Below are 14291 nucleotides of genomic sequence, written 5' to 3'. Positions count from 1 at the left end.
AATGATATCATCTGTTATGGGCAGAATTGTGTTCCTTCAAAATTCATATATTGAAATTCTAACCCCAGTACCTCAGAATGTGAGTATGTTTGGAGATAAGGTCTTCAAAGGAGTGATTAAGCTAAAATGAGGTCCTGAGGGCATACCTTAATCCTGTATGACTGGTCTCCTTATAGAAGAGGAAATTTGAACGGAGAGACCCAGGGGGAAGATCATGTGAAGACCCAGGGAGAAGATTGCTATCTGCAAGCCAAGGAGAGAGGCCTTGGAAGAAACAACTCTGCTGACCCCTTGACCTCGGACTTCTGGCCTCCAGAACTGTGAGAAAATTTCTCTTGTTTAAGCCCCCCGCCCCCGCCCGTCTGTGGTACTTTGTTGTGACAGCCCTGGCAAACTAAATACTGTCCAACCGAATAGACCATCTTTATGATGATTGCTTCATAGAGGAGCAGCTTCCAGAGTAGTGATTACAGTTTAACCTCAGTTTTACAAATCGTGAGCAACATAATGGCAGTAACAATCTGTAGTCGTGGGTTTTGCCACTGGCAGATTTCTGGACTGCTGAAAGGATAGAATTGCTCCTCAGCTATGTTTTTGTTCCTTTGCGTTTCTTGCATATACACACTTGACAGTCATGAAGCCCACAGGCCTATGTCATCCTCAGACAAGGACAACTTTCTTTCAAAAACCATTTATTGGCAAAAACAAAAAACAAAACCAAAAAACCCCCCAAAACATTTGAGTGCTGGCACAGATTAAGGCATTGTAAAGGAACAGAAAATGTTAGAACTTATGCTCTTGTCCTCTGGAAACTCAAAATTTTGCAGAGATCTGAATGCACAGCTGGATTACCTGAGGAAATGAGAAAAGTCAGGTGTCCAGGTCAGCCTCAGGCCTACTGATGAGCCTCCTGGGGTCCCCAGGTGATCCTGAAGCAGTCCACAGGAGTCTTAAACGTTGGAGACCCCACGAGATGCAGATGCAGACACCTATACCCAAGGCAAGCCAGACCATGGCAAGTGTTACAGGTACAAGAAGTAGTAAAATCTAGGAGCAGGAGTGAAAATGTCATACTAAGAGAAGGATAGTAAAGAAAAGTGGATAAAACAATCCTGGATCTGTGGTGTAGTAAAATAAGGCTGGGGCAATACATTTGAGATAACAGGGCTAAAAATTTTATTTTTATTTATTTATTTTTAAAAATATTTGGCTGCATTGGGTCTTAGTTGCGGGCGTGCAGGATCTTCGTTGTGGCATGCAGGCTTCTTTCTAGTTGTGACGCGCGGGCTCTAGAGCACGTGGGCTTAGTTTCCCCGGAGCATGTGGGATTTTAGTTCCCCGACCAGGGATCAAACCCACGTCCCCTGCATTGGAAAGCACAGTCTTAATCACTGGACCGCCAGGGAAGTCCCCAAGGAAGGCGAATTCTTAACCACTGGACCACCAGGGAAGTCCCAGGGCTAAAAATTTTAGAGTGACTAGTTTACCAAATCAATAGCTGCTTTTTGATTATTTTTAATTGCATTGGTAGTGTTTACTTGTGGCAGGCATTGTTCTAAATGTTTTCTAAATAACACATTTAACCTGCACAGTAGACTTGTGATGATCCCTAGTATAAAGAAGAAACAGAGGTGCAAGAGAGGTTAAGTAATTGGCACACAGTTACATGGCTGGTAAGTGGCAGTCTGCGCCTAGCCTACCGAGCTTTATCGATTCTTCAATAGTGGCCTGGCTAAAATTGGGATCTCACCATGGCATATAGGCAGGCTACAAGTCTTTGAAGGCAGTCACACAGAACATTTAAATTATTCCATTTAGACAAAACATATTTATATACACGGATTAGGGAGCTCGTGGAAAGCATGCTTTGGTTTTTGTTTTCTCCTCTGCTGCAGCAGCTCTCTCCACCCTCCACCCCCTTCATGCTGCTGCCTACTTGCTGAGGCACAGGCTAGAGTTGGGCTTTGGGGTAGGACAAACATCAAGATCTGTTAATGGCCAGAATGAGGAGAGAAAATCACTTAGGGAGAAGGGTACTAACTTTGGGAAAATTTACTTCTTGACTGATCTATCACTGGTCAGTAGACAACTTCCAGCCCTTCTTAGCTAACATGTTCTAGGACATGTGTGACACATTTATTTGCAGATATCGTTTGTAACAGCAGTAGTATATTTTAGTTTAACAGTTGTTTAATCCTCGTAGAGCATTATAAAAGTAGATTTTATCCCCATTTTATGGTTATTGAAAATGAAGTTCAGAAAAATAAAGATGTTGCACATTCCATATTCAGTACTTTGCTGCCTGGGAGCACTTTTTAAAAAGTCCATTTTAAAATGTATGTAAATATTTCTCCTCCAGGGTTCTCTTGCATGTGAATCCACATGCTGCTGTTCTGACACCTCATTTCAGGCTGCATCACCCTGCTAGCTCTACTAGTTGCATATTTGTGCTGGGGTTGTGAAACGCATTTTTATAAGCAGAGAGCACTATTATGGGCCATTGCTCTTAATTGGTTAGAGACAACTGGCACTCAGCTATGAAAAATGAATTAGTCAAAAGCATGGCAGATGACATAATATTCTGTTAGGGACTTTTTCAAGATGCCTGACCCAGATATGCTGTAGCAAAAAGAAAGTGAGCCAGGCTATTTTGCATCTGAAATTCCCAAATGCAAGTAGTATTTTGAGGCAAAAGAAAAGCAGGATGATCCATTCGTTCAGTATATATTTGTTCTCTTTGGGAAAGGAACATGTTAGACTTTAAGGGGGGTCGAGGAGGGAGATAAAGTGTAGGGGAGGGAGATGGAAAAACGGTGGCTCATGACCAGGAAATTCAGTTTTAAGCCCAGAAGCATACACACATGCAAAGAAAGAAGATATATTCAGGATCACAGTCCTTTCTTACAGGTGTGTGGTTAGGATAAAGGTAGACATCAGTGTTTTTAACAGCAAAGACAGAAGAAACCTAAGTGTCTTCCAGAAAGGAAATGTTGAATAAATTATGACACATTCATACTAAGCAATACAATGTTGTTATGAAAAAGGATGCCTGCTTCCCAGACTCCTTTAGAGCTAAGATTCCAAACAAAACCAAAGTTTCTCTGATCAGATGCACTTGTGTGAGACTTTGATTCAGAAGTGAGTTATGTGGGGACAGAAGCAGGGCCTGAGGCGTCTATTTATTATGCAGGCTTGGGTCTTACCAAGGGTGATGCGGTTTTGGAGCTGGTGGCTATGTGGATGGAGGCTTTCTGGTGTGGCAGGTAGCTTCTTGATTGTAGAAGCAGCACTGTACCTTGCAAGCTCACTTCCGTGGTATGGGATTAGGAGTCATTCCTAGAATTCAGCCTGGACTCCATCTGAAACCTTTTCAGTGATTCTATGAGCTATCTATACTGCATAATAAATTCTTTTTGCTTAAACTAGCTTGAGGGGATTCTGTGTTCTGAAAATAAGAATGCTGATCAAGTAATTGGTATCCAGAAATATTACAGGAAATAGATCCACAAGGAAATGGGATCTTGGATTAGTTGTCTGACCTAGCTGGGTTTCAAGGCACTGAGGATCCAGCCACTGTTAGAGGATGGGTACAAAATTGTACCTGGCCCCCATGGTTGGAACATGAGTTCGATCATCACCTGTGACCACTTGCATTGAAATGTGCCCGAAGCAGTAAATTCAGTTTCATCTAAATTATGTTTCTCCTTCCCAGTCCAGCATCCTCAGAGTCCTTTGGACACATTTTCCTCAGGAGTTAGGAAATTCTTGTAATTCTGTTAATATATAAGCTTTCTTTTCCAAGGTTTGTCTTTGGAATTATACAGAAGTTGAGGGTTTGTCTTAGTCATAGGTTAGAGGCAGTAGGAGGTAGTAGGACTGGTAAATGAGGGGAATTGGAGTTTTATTTTGGTGTGGTCATTGCAGGGTATTCAAGAAAGTCCAAACCATTCTCATTAGGTAGTGGAGGAGGAGCTGCTGCTGTTGGCCAGAGAAATCTTTGGGGTTTGGGGGTGATTGGAGTTCTTAGAATCCTCTCAAATATTACCCTTCTGCTTTTCAATTTTGCACTTTTACCCCCAAATACTGTAATTTTCACTTAAGAAATCTGCTGGAGCTATGAATTCAACCTGTGTTGTTAAGTCAGTAACCTGCAGGATCAGACTGCTTCTGGTCTATCACTGTATCAGCCTTACGGCTACAAGAGGGAAGAAATTCTTTCAGGGCAGTCAGGGATAACTCCGTGGTTCTCTGACTTGGCTTATGTGTCTATCAGGCAGTTGGATATGAATATTAAGTGTGTTTCAGTATTCATATTTTCTCTTTTTTCTTGTATCAGTTCTGGTAAGTTATGTTTTTCTAGGAAGTTTTCCATCTTAAATACATGTGTAAATTTAGTCACATAAAGTTCACATCTTATTAACTATTTGTCTCTAGGATCTGTAACAATGTCCCCTTTTTTGTTGATAACTTGTGTGTGTCTTTTGTTATCAGTATTGCTCCTGGGTTTATCAGCTTTCTTAGTATTCTAAAGAACCAGTTTTTTGCTTTAATGATTTTCTGTATTGTATGTCTGTCTCTGTGACGTTACTTCCTACTCTTACTTCCTTCTGTCCACATTTTCAGGTTTAAATTGCTATTCTTTTTCTTCTTAAGATGGCTGCTTGAATAACTGATTTTATTTCTTTTCTAATATGCTTTTAAGGCTATAAATCATCTTCTCAATATAGCTTTAGTTACATCCTATAAAATTTATGTTAGACTCTCATTGTTTTTCATTGTTAAAAATACTTGCTAATTTCTGTTGTGCTTTCTCCTTTGACCCATGGATCATTTATAATTGAATGGCTTAATTTCCAAATTTTCAGGAATTTTCTTGTTGATCTTTTCTAATTGATTTCTAGCTTAATTCCATGATGATCAGAGAACACACTGAATAATTTCAGTTCTTTAAAATTTGTTGAAACTTGCTTCAGGGCCCTGCATGTGGTCAATTTTGGAAAATGTTCCATATGAAAAGAATATATGTTCTGCTTTTCTTGGGTACAGTGTTCTGTGAATAACAAGTCAACTCGATAATCATGTTAACGAGGCCTCATACTGAATTTTTTGTCTGCTTGTTGTATCAGTTACTGAGAAAGGTATATTAAACATTTTCACTCTGATTGTAGATTTGTCCATTTCTCCTTTTAGTCATCATTTTTGCTTTATGTATTTTGGAGCTATGTTTCTGGATGTTTAAAAATTTAGAAATGTATTTTTGTGTTGGATTGATCCTTCTATCGTTGTAAAAAGGACACTGTCTTTATAATAGCTTTCCTTAAAGTCTATTTTGATATTAAAATAGCTGCATCACATTAATCTTGATATTTGCATAGTGTATATTTTTCCACTCTTTGAGGACTTTTGACTTTCTTTTTTTAAATTAATTAATTAATTAATTAATTAATTTATGGCTGTGTTGGGTCTTAGTTTCTGTGCGAGGGCTTTCTCCAGTTGCAGCAAGCGGGGGCCACTCTTCATTGCGGTGCGCGGGCCTCTCACTATCGCGGCCTCTCTTGTCGTGGAGCACAGGCTCCAGACCCGCAGGCAGGCTCAGTAGTTGTGGCTCACGGGCCTAGTTGCTCCGCGGCATGTGGGATCTTCCCAGACCAGGGCTCGAACTCGCGTCCCCTGCATTGGCAGGCAGATTCTCAACCACTGCACCACCAGGGAAGCCCCTGACTTTCTGTATCCTTATGTTTAAGTGTGGCTCTTGTAAGTGGCATACAGTTATGTTTTGTTTTTTACATATTCAGATAATCTGCCTTTAATTACTTAGACCATTTATATATATTATACTTCTGGATATATTTGGGTTTAAATCTTCCATCTTACAATTTGTTTTCTATTTATTCCATTCTGTATTCCTTTTTCTCTCCTTCTTTTGGATTAACCAAGTATTTATTATTCATTCCTCCTCCCCCCTTTTGGCTCTGTATGTTCTTTATTCTTTTAGTAGTTAGCCTGGAAATTACAACATGCATCTTTAACTTATTAGAGTGTAATATCAATTAGTACTTTATCGCTTTTAAAAGAATGTTGGTATTGTAGAATACCTTACTCTGTCTCTTTCCAGCCTTCTATGTTTTTGTCAGGCATTTTAATTTTACAGACATCTTACATTCTACACAAGATTATTGTTGTTTTATAAAATAATATTTATTTAAATTTACCTGTATTGATCATTATTCTTTCTTGCATTTCCATGTTCCCATCTGAGATCATTTTTCATTTTTAAGTTTAATGTAGGTCTAAAGATAATGAATTTTCCCAGTTTTAAGACATTCTGTCTTAAAATGTCTTTATTTCATCTTTTTAAAAAACAGCTTTATTGAGGATAATCTACTTACCATAAAATACATCCATTTAAAATGTACAATTTAATGGTTTCTAGTATGTTCAGAGGTGTGCAACCATTACCACAATCCCATTTTAAAATATTTCCATCACCCCAGAAAGATCCGTTGTGTCCATTTGCAGTCATTCCCATTCTCACCCCCTAGTCCCAGGAAATCATTATTCCACTGTCTCTGTAGCTTTGCCTTTTCTGATAATGTAAATGGAATTCATACAATATGTGGTCCCTTGTGTCTGGCTTCTTTCATTTAGTGTGTTTTAAAGGCCCACTCGTGCTGCAGCATGTGTCAGTAGTTCATTCTTGTTTATCACAGAATAGAATTCTATTGTACGGATATACCACATCTTGTCTATTCATTCACCAGTTGATAGACATTTGGATTATTTCCACTTTTTGGCTATTATGAATAATGCTGCTGAACATTTGCATACAAGTCTTTGTGTAGATATATTTTTATATACCTAGGAGGTTTGCATGGTAAATTTATGTTTAACTTTTTAAGAAACTGCCAAACTGTTTCCCAAAGTGGCTGCATCACTTTACATTCCTACTAGTTATATATAAAGGTTTCAGCTTCTCCATATCCTCACCAATGCTTGTATTTTTTAAAAAAATTTTTATTTATTTTATTTTATTTACTTATTTATTTATGGCCGTGTTGGGTCTTCGTTTCTGTGCGAGGGCTTTCTCTAATTGCGGCAAATGGGGGCCACTCTTCTTCATCGTGGTGCTCGGGCCTCTATTGCGGCCGCTCCTGTTGCGGAGCACAGGCTCCAGACGCGCAGGCTCAGTAATTGTGGCTCACTGGCCTAGTTGCTCCGCGGCATGTGGGATCTTCCCAGACCAGGGCTCGAACCCGTGTCCCTTGCATTGGCAGGCAGATTCTCAACCACTGCACCACCAGGGAAGCCCAACACTTGTATTTTTTTTTTTTTTTTTAACTTTTGGGTTTATTTATTTATTTATTTTTATGGCAGTGTTGGGTCTTCCTTTCTGTGCGAGGGCTTTCTCTAGTTGCGGCAAGTGGGGGCCATTCTTCATCGCGGTGCGCGGGCCTTTCACCATCGCGGCCTCTCCTGTTGCGGAGCACAGGCTCCAGACGCGCAGGCTCAGTAATTGTGGCTCACGGGCCTAGTTGCTCCGCGGCATGTGGGATCTTCCCAGACCAGGGCTCGAACCCGTATCCTCTGCATTGGCAGGCAGATTCTCAACCACTGCGCCACCAGGGAAGCCCAACACTTGTATTTTTAATTATAGCCTTTCTAGTGGGCATGAAGAGGTATCTTACTGTGTTTTTCTTTTGTATTTCCCTCATGGCCAGTGATGTTGAGCATTTTTCCGCAAGTGCTTATTGGCTTGATGCCTTTTCATCAGTTTGGGAAAAATTCTCAGCTATAATCTCTTTGAATATCACTCTCTCTCATTTCATTCTCAGATTCCAATTACATGTAGTTTAGACTTTTGTACCATGTCCAATATGTATCTTATGATTTTTTTAAAATACTTTTTTCTCTTTGTACTTAGCCTGGATATTTACTGTTGACCTACCCTCAAGTTCACTAATCGTTCCTCACCTGTGTCTAATTTTTCATTAATCCCATACATAAAATTCCCTATTTAATATATCAGTTCTAGAATTCTCATTTAATTCTTTACAGATTTCAGTTTTCTGGTGACATAGTCTTGTTTTCTCTTTCCTTGGATGTATCAATCTTGGCTGTTTCAAAGTCTATGTCCAGTAGAAGTCAATTGTGTGAATTCCTTTCAGGTCCATTTCTCTTTTGGTCCTATTTCCTAATATGCTTGTTATTATTTTTTTTTTTTTTGGCCACACTGAGCGGCATGCGGGATGTTAGTTCCCCGACCAGGGATCAAACCTGTGCCCCCTGCAGTGGAAGCATGGATACTTAACCACTGGACCACCAGGGAAGTCCCTATGCTTGGTAATTTTTGATGGGATGCTGGAGATTGTGTATGGAAAAACTGGAAGCTGTGGATGAAATTATCCTCTTCCAGAGAGGATTCACCATATTCTCTAGCAAACAACTAGAGCAGGAACATCTCAATCCAGTCAAGAACTGATCTTATTCAAGGCTGGGCTTCTGATTTTATAAAGCTGGCTCTGCGTCTGGTTCACCTCAACTTCTAGTCTAGGGGTCACAATAAGAGCCTGAATGAAGTGTTTGGAAACCTCCCTCCTTGAGGTCCTTAAGTTCAATTTTTGTTTTTTTTTTAGCATTGTGAGACTGCTGAATGCTCTGCTGTACTTTTCACCTACATTTTTTTCCCTTTTAGTTTCTCACCTCACACAACATAAAAATTAGTAAATGCGTGAGAAGAAAACCAGCCTAGGTTGCTTCTCTACAGGTCTCTTTTCCCAGGATCTTTGCCCCTCAAGTCTCGGGGGCCGTATAAACTCTCCAATGACTTCACATAGATGTTGCATGCATTCTGCTCAGCCTTTCTTGTTTTCAGTGGAAGAGCATAACAAGCTAATTTGTCATAGCTAGAAATGGAAACGTAGAAAGTTATTTTTGAACCCACATTCTGGATGTTTGCTCTGACATTATATTTTTTTCTGTTTTGTTAATTTACTTGTCTTGAAAAGACCAGAAAAGTGTGTACTACCTTTAAGATGTCATGTTTATGACATGAGCTTTAAGATGTAATGAACTTTATAACGTACTGTTGGGGTTGTCCTGAACAGTTAAGGCCTGATCATTACTCCTGTGTAATGTGTCCCCCCCGCAAAATTAGTTGATTCTGCTTTTAAAATAATTGGTCTCGGTGAATTTGAATTCTGATATATAATTAGCTGGAGCCTACCTATATCTAGGTTGGTTTTTTTTTTTTAAAGTTAGTATTGATTTTTCACTTTGACAGACAGGATCAACCCCATAGCATTTCCACATACTACCTAATGAAAACACCAATCACCAACAAACCACCAATGATGAAAATAATGCTACATCTTGTTTTCCCACTTTCCATTCCAGATAGGCACTCTCTCTAGGCCACTAATCTTTGGGCTCAGATCTATCCACACTTAAGAGTGGTATATCCCTATGGTAGGAAACAATTGGAACTCTTTTCTCAGTCCACATGGCACAGTTGAGCTTCCTTTTTTTTTTTTTTTTTGAGCTTCCTTTTAAATCTACAATCCTGACTTGTCTTTGAATCCCCATGTTCCCCAGTCTCCTGGGTTTGACTGCCTCTGTTGCCTGTCTGCTCAGATGTCTCACCCACTGCCTGTGCTGGCTTTTGGCAGCAACTGGAAGCCTAGGCCAGTTCTTTGACCCCAGGTGTCCAGATCTACTCTAAGGAATAGCTTCAGAGGCACATTCTCTTGGCTCTGAATGCACCTCCTTGCTTTAGCATTCATCAGACCTAGTACTTTCCAAGTTGGAAATAGGAATGTCACCCTTATTTTACCATTTAAAATTTTTATATGTATTAACAAATTATTGACTGGTGGATTTTTGCAGAAGCTAATGCCTGTGGCTGTAATACATCTCCAGTCAAAAATGTGTTAAATATGAATTCTTATACATATTAATATGTATAATAATATGAGTTATATGTATATTTAAGCAGAGCCATATGTCTATATAAAACAGTGAAATTTCTTTACTTTTTTTTTTTTTTGGCTGCGTTGGGTCTTCATTGCTGCGTGCGGGCTTTCTCTAGCTGTGTCATATTGGACAGAAAAAGGGATTCTGCTTTCAAAGATGATGCCTTATGAGCAAAAGGTGTTACCTGCACCTCTCACTTAACACTCACAGAGTGACTGTCTCATGGCTGCAGCAATGGTTCTCAAAGTGTGGTCCCTGGACCAGCAGCATCAGCATCACCTGGGAGCTTGTTAGAAATGCAGATCCGGGGGCTTCCCTGGTGGCGCAGTGGCTGAGAATCTGCCTGCCAATGTAGGGGACATGGGTTCGAGCCCTGGTCTGGGAAGATCCCACATGCCACGGAGCAACTAGGCCCGTGAGCCACAACTACTGAGCCTGTGCGTCTGGAGCCTGTGCTCCACAACAAGAGAGGCCATGATAGTGAGAGGCCCACGCACTGCGATGAAGAGTGGCCCCTGCTTGCCGCAACTAGAGAAAGCCCTCGCACAGAAACGAAGACCCAACACAGCCAAAAATAAATAAATAAATTAATTAATTTAAAAAAAAGCAAAAGGATCCCCAACCTTTAAAAAAAAATAAAATAAAACCAAATCAAAACAAAGAAAACCAAAATAGTTACTCCATCCTTCAGCCTGTTGTCCTTTCTAGAGAGATTTTGGTGAACCCAAGTTGCTGTACCTTTATACCAGTGTCTGACTTGGAGTGATATTCTGCAGGATTCACACTAAAATGATTGAAGTCATATTCATGAATTAAACAGGAAATATTAATGGTTCATGAACTGATAGCTCTTTTATTCTATCAAGTTAGGATTGGGTCTCATAAATAAAACTAATTTTTACTGCTTGCTAAAATTCACTTTTAATAGGAAGAAAATCTGTAATTAGAATTGTCCCATTAGGTGGAGAGCAAAGACTTCTTATTCACACTGAATCTCCCCATGCCTGAATGGCACTAGATACAGAATAGGCATTCAGTATTTGAAAATGAAGGAACAGTCTCCCTTTTCTCTCTCTCACTTTTTAATGTCCATTTATGTATTGTCTATGGCTACTTTTGTGCTACAACTGAGTTGAGTGTTGTGACAGACGCAGCTAGCTAACTATCCAGAATGTTTACTATCTGGCTATTTTTTGGAAAACTCACCAACCCCCATTTTAGGTTACAGTGATCAGGAAACACCTTACAGTTCTTGAAGGACATTTTTGCTAGGTATAGAATTCAAGTTTGGCTACTATCTTCTTTTAGCACTTCCTTTTTTTTTTTTCAGTTTTCAATTATGTTTTTTTGTTTCTTTATCTGATTATTTTTATGCCCTGATTATTCATATCAAAAATTATAATAAAAACATGTTGACCAATACTTTCCAGGCACTTTCATTCTTTAGATTCAATTTCTTTTTGTCACAGAATTATTTATCTTTTGTGTATTTTAATATTTGCCTCTTCCATTTATTCTAGTGTGGGCCTCCTGACAGGAAGTTCTCTGGGTTTTTTATTTGAAAATAACTTTCACTCTTGTTCTTGAAGAATCATTCTGCTAGGTGTAGAATTCAGATTTGGCTGCTATTTTCTTTCAGTACCTGGACTATATACTTCTATTATCCTCCAGCTTCCATTATTTTTGTTACGAATTCATCTGTAAGGTGAGCTGTTGCTCCTTTAAAGATAAATTCTCCTCCCTGCCTCACTATGTTGTGCCTTAGCCTTTGCTATAGTTTTCAGCACTTTACCGTAATGTGCTTAGATACAGTTTTTTTGGGTATATTCTGCATGGGGTTACTGGTGCCTTCATATCTGTCATTTGATAAGTCATTAATTTGGTGTCATTAATTATTCTTGGAAAACTTTTAGCCAATAATTTTGCATATATTGCTTCTGTCCCATTTTTCTCTTCTTTTTCTCCTCTACTTCTAGAGAATCTCTTTTCAGTTACATCTAATCTGTTGTTAAGGCCATTTATGGAGTTTGTCATTTCTATTATTATGTCTTTCAGTTCTAGGTTCTATATTTTAAATATAATTTCTAGTTCTTGGCCAAAATTCTCCATTTTTAAGTTTCCTTGACCATGTTAAAGATAGTTATTGCAAAATCTGTTTCCAATAACTCCTTTATTTGGATCTCTTGTGTGTTTTATTGTCTGGTTGTTATTTTTTTTTCCAGTTTTCAGTTATGTTTTGTTTCCTTCTGTACCTGGTTATTTTTATGCCCTGATTATTACATATCAAACTATAATGAAAATGTGTGGCCCAATATGATGCTATCTTCCTCTGTCTTCCAAATGATTTGTCATTTTGGTAGGCAGGTAAGGGTATTAGCAATCCTGGATTACATTAATGAATTATAATTCAGATGATTCAAAACTGGCTTTCAATCTGTTTGTGGGAGGAACAGTTTCTGGTTGGTCATTACTTCTAGGTCAACTCAAAGCCTTGGGAGGTTATTCAAGCACCACCTACCTACTTGATGCCTCTCAATACCAGTTGTTTCCCACTAGCACTTCACTGTTAAAAAAGGAAAAAAAAAAATCTATGCTTGGCTTCTCAGGCCTTTAGCTACCTTTCTGTAATCCACACATGTTCCTCGAGAAAAAAAATAGTCCCAAAATCGGGTACAACTTTGTTTTCTCTTGGCTATTGCTGCAATATTTCCTCAATGACTTAGTTCCTTGGGATTTTCTGTGATCTGTATTTCTTAGTCTGGCATTTGTGGAAATAGATGTTGAACTGTGTAGTGGATGCTGGGATGTACCACCTAGAATCCCTTTCACAAATAACAAGCTCTTTCCAGAGGTGCTAGCCTATGACTGCTCACAGCTGAATTTTTCTCTGGAGATGGCTCTCAGCTTAATGGCAGTTGCCTCGCCCAGGGAGACAATGCCTGCTCATTCCTGCAGGCAGTCTAAACCAAATGACTGGTTGGTGTACAGGTAAAGGCTCAGTGACAGTGCCTCAGTTTAGGACTTCTGTGGAGGGTCATTTCAGCTTTAGGGCTAGAGATCTGAATGGGACATCTGTGGAAAGTTCCTATCAGTTCAACTTATCCCTCCACGTAATTCTGCATCCCTCTTTCCTTACAGGTCTTGTTTCAGAGAGTACTCCCAATTAACCTACCACAGAGTTCTAGGAAACCATATTTATGAGTCACTACTTTGCTTTTAATATAGTCATAATATTTCTTTTTGTTATATTTAACTCATTCTGAAGGAGAGGAAGTTGTGTTAGGAGAAATAGAACATTTGGCAGATGTGATATACTTTGGCTATGACAGAGGCAATTAAGATATATTTTGTCTTTGTCTTTTGCCTGAGGGGGCACATCTTTACTTTTTGTTTTACATTCTCTTTTTTTAAAAAATTGAGATATAATTGACATATAACATTAGTTTCAGGTGTACAACATAATGACTAGATTTTGTATATATTGTGAAATGATTACAATAAGTCTAGTTAACATCACTCCACACAAATTTTTGTGATGAGAACTTTAAAAATTTACTCTTTGCAACTTTCAAATACATAATACAGTATTATTAACTATAGTCACCATGCTATACATTACATCCCCAGGACTTAATTTTATAGTTGGAAGTTTATACCTTTTGACCCCCTTTACCCATTTCACCCACTCTCCCCACCTCTGGCAACCACCAGTCTGTTCTCTATAGCTATGAGCTTGGGTGGTAGGGGTTTTTTTTTTTTGGATTCCACACAGAAGTGAGATCATACAGTTCAATATTTGTCTTTCTCTGACTTACTTAGCATAATGCCCTCAAGGTATATCCATGCTGTCACAAATGGCAAGAGTTCCTTCTTTATTATGACTCGTGTGTCTGTGTGTGTGTGTGTGTGTGTACCGCATTTTCTTTTTTTATTTGTTTTTATTTTTGGCTGCGTTGGGTCCTTGTTGCTGTGCGTGGTCTTTCTCTAGTTGCGCGTGGTCTTTCTCTAGTTGCGGCAAGCAGGGGCTACTCTTCGTTTTGGTGCGTGGGCTTCTCACTGCGGTGGCTTCTCTTGTTGCGGAGCATGGGCTCTAGGCATGTGGGCTTCAGTAGTTGTGGCATGCAGGCTCAGTAGTTGTGGCTTGCGGGCTGAGTAGTTGTGGCGCACGGGCTTAGTTGCTCCGTGGCATGTGGGATCTTCCCAGACCAGAGCTCAAATCCGTGTCCCCTGCATTGGCAGGCGGATTCTTAACCACTGCGCCACCAGCGAAGTCCCCACATTTTCTTTATTCATCCATTGACAGACACTTAGGTTGTTTCCAT

Source organism: Balaenoptera borealis (assembly GCF_965194805.1).
Source record: "Balaenoptera borealis genome assembly, chromosome: 13".
Taxonomy (NCBI): Eukaryota; Metazoa; Chordata; class Mammalia; order Artiodactyla; family Balaenopteridae; genus Balaenoptera; species Balaenoptera borealis.
Note: the sequence above shows the minus strand (reverse complement) of the source record.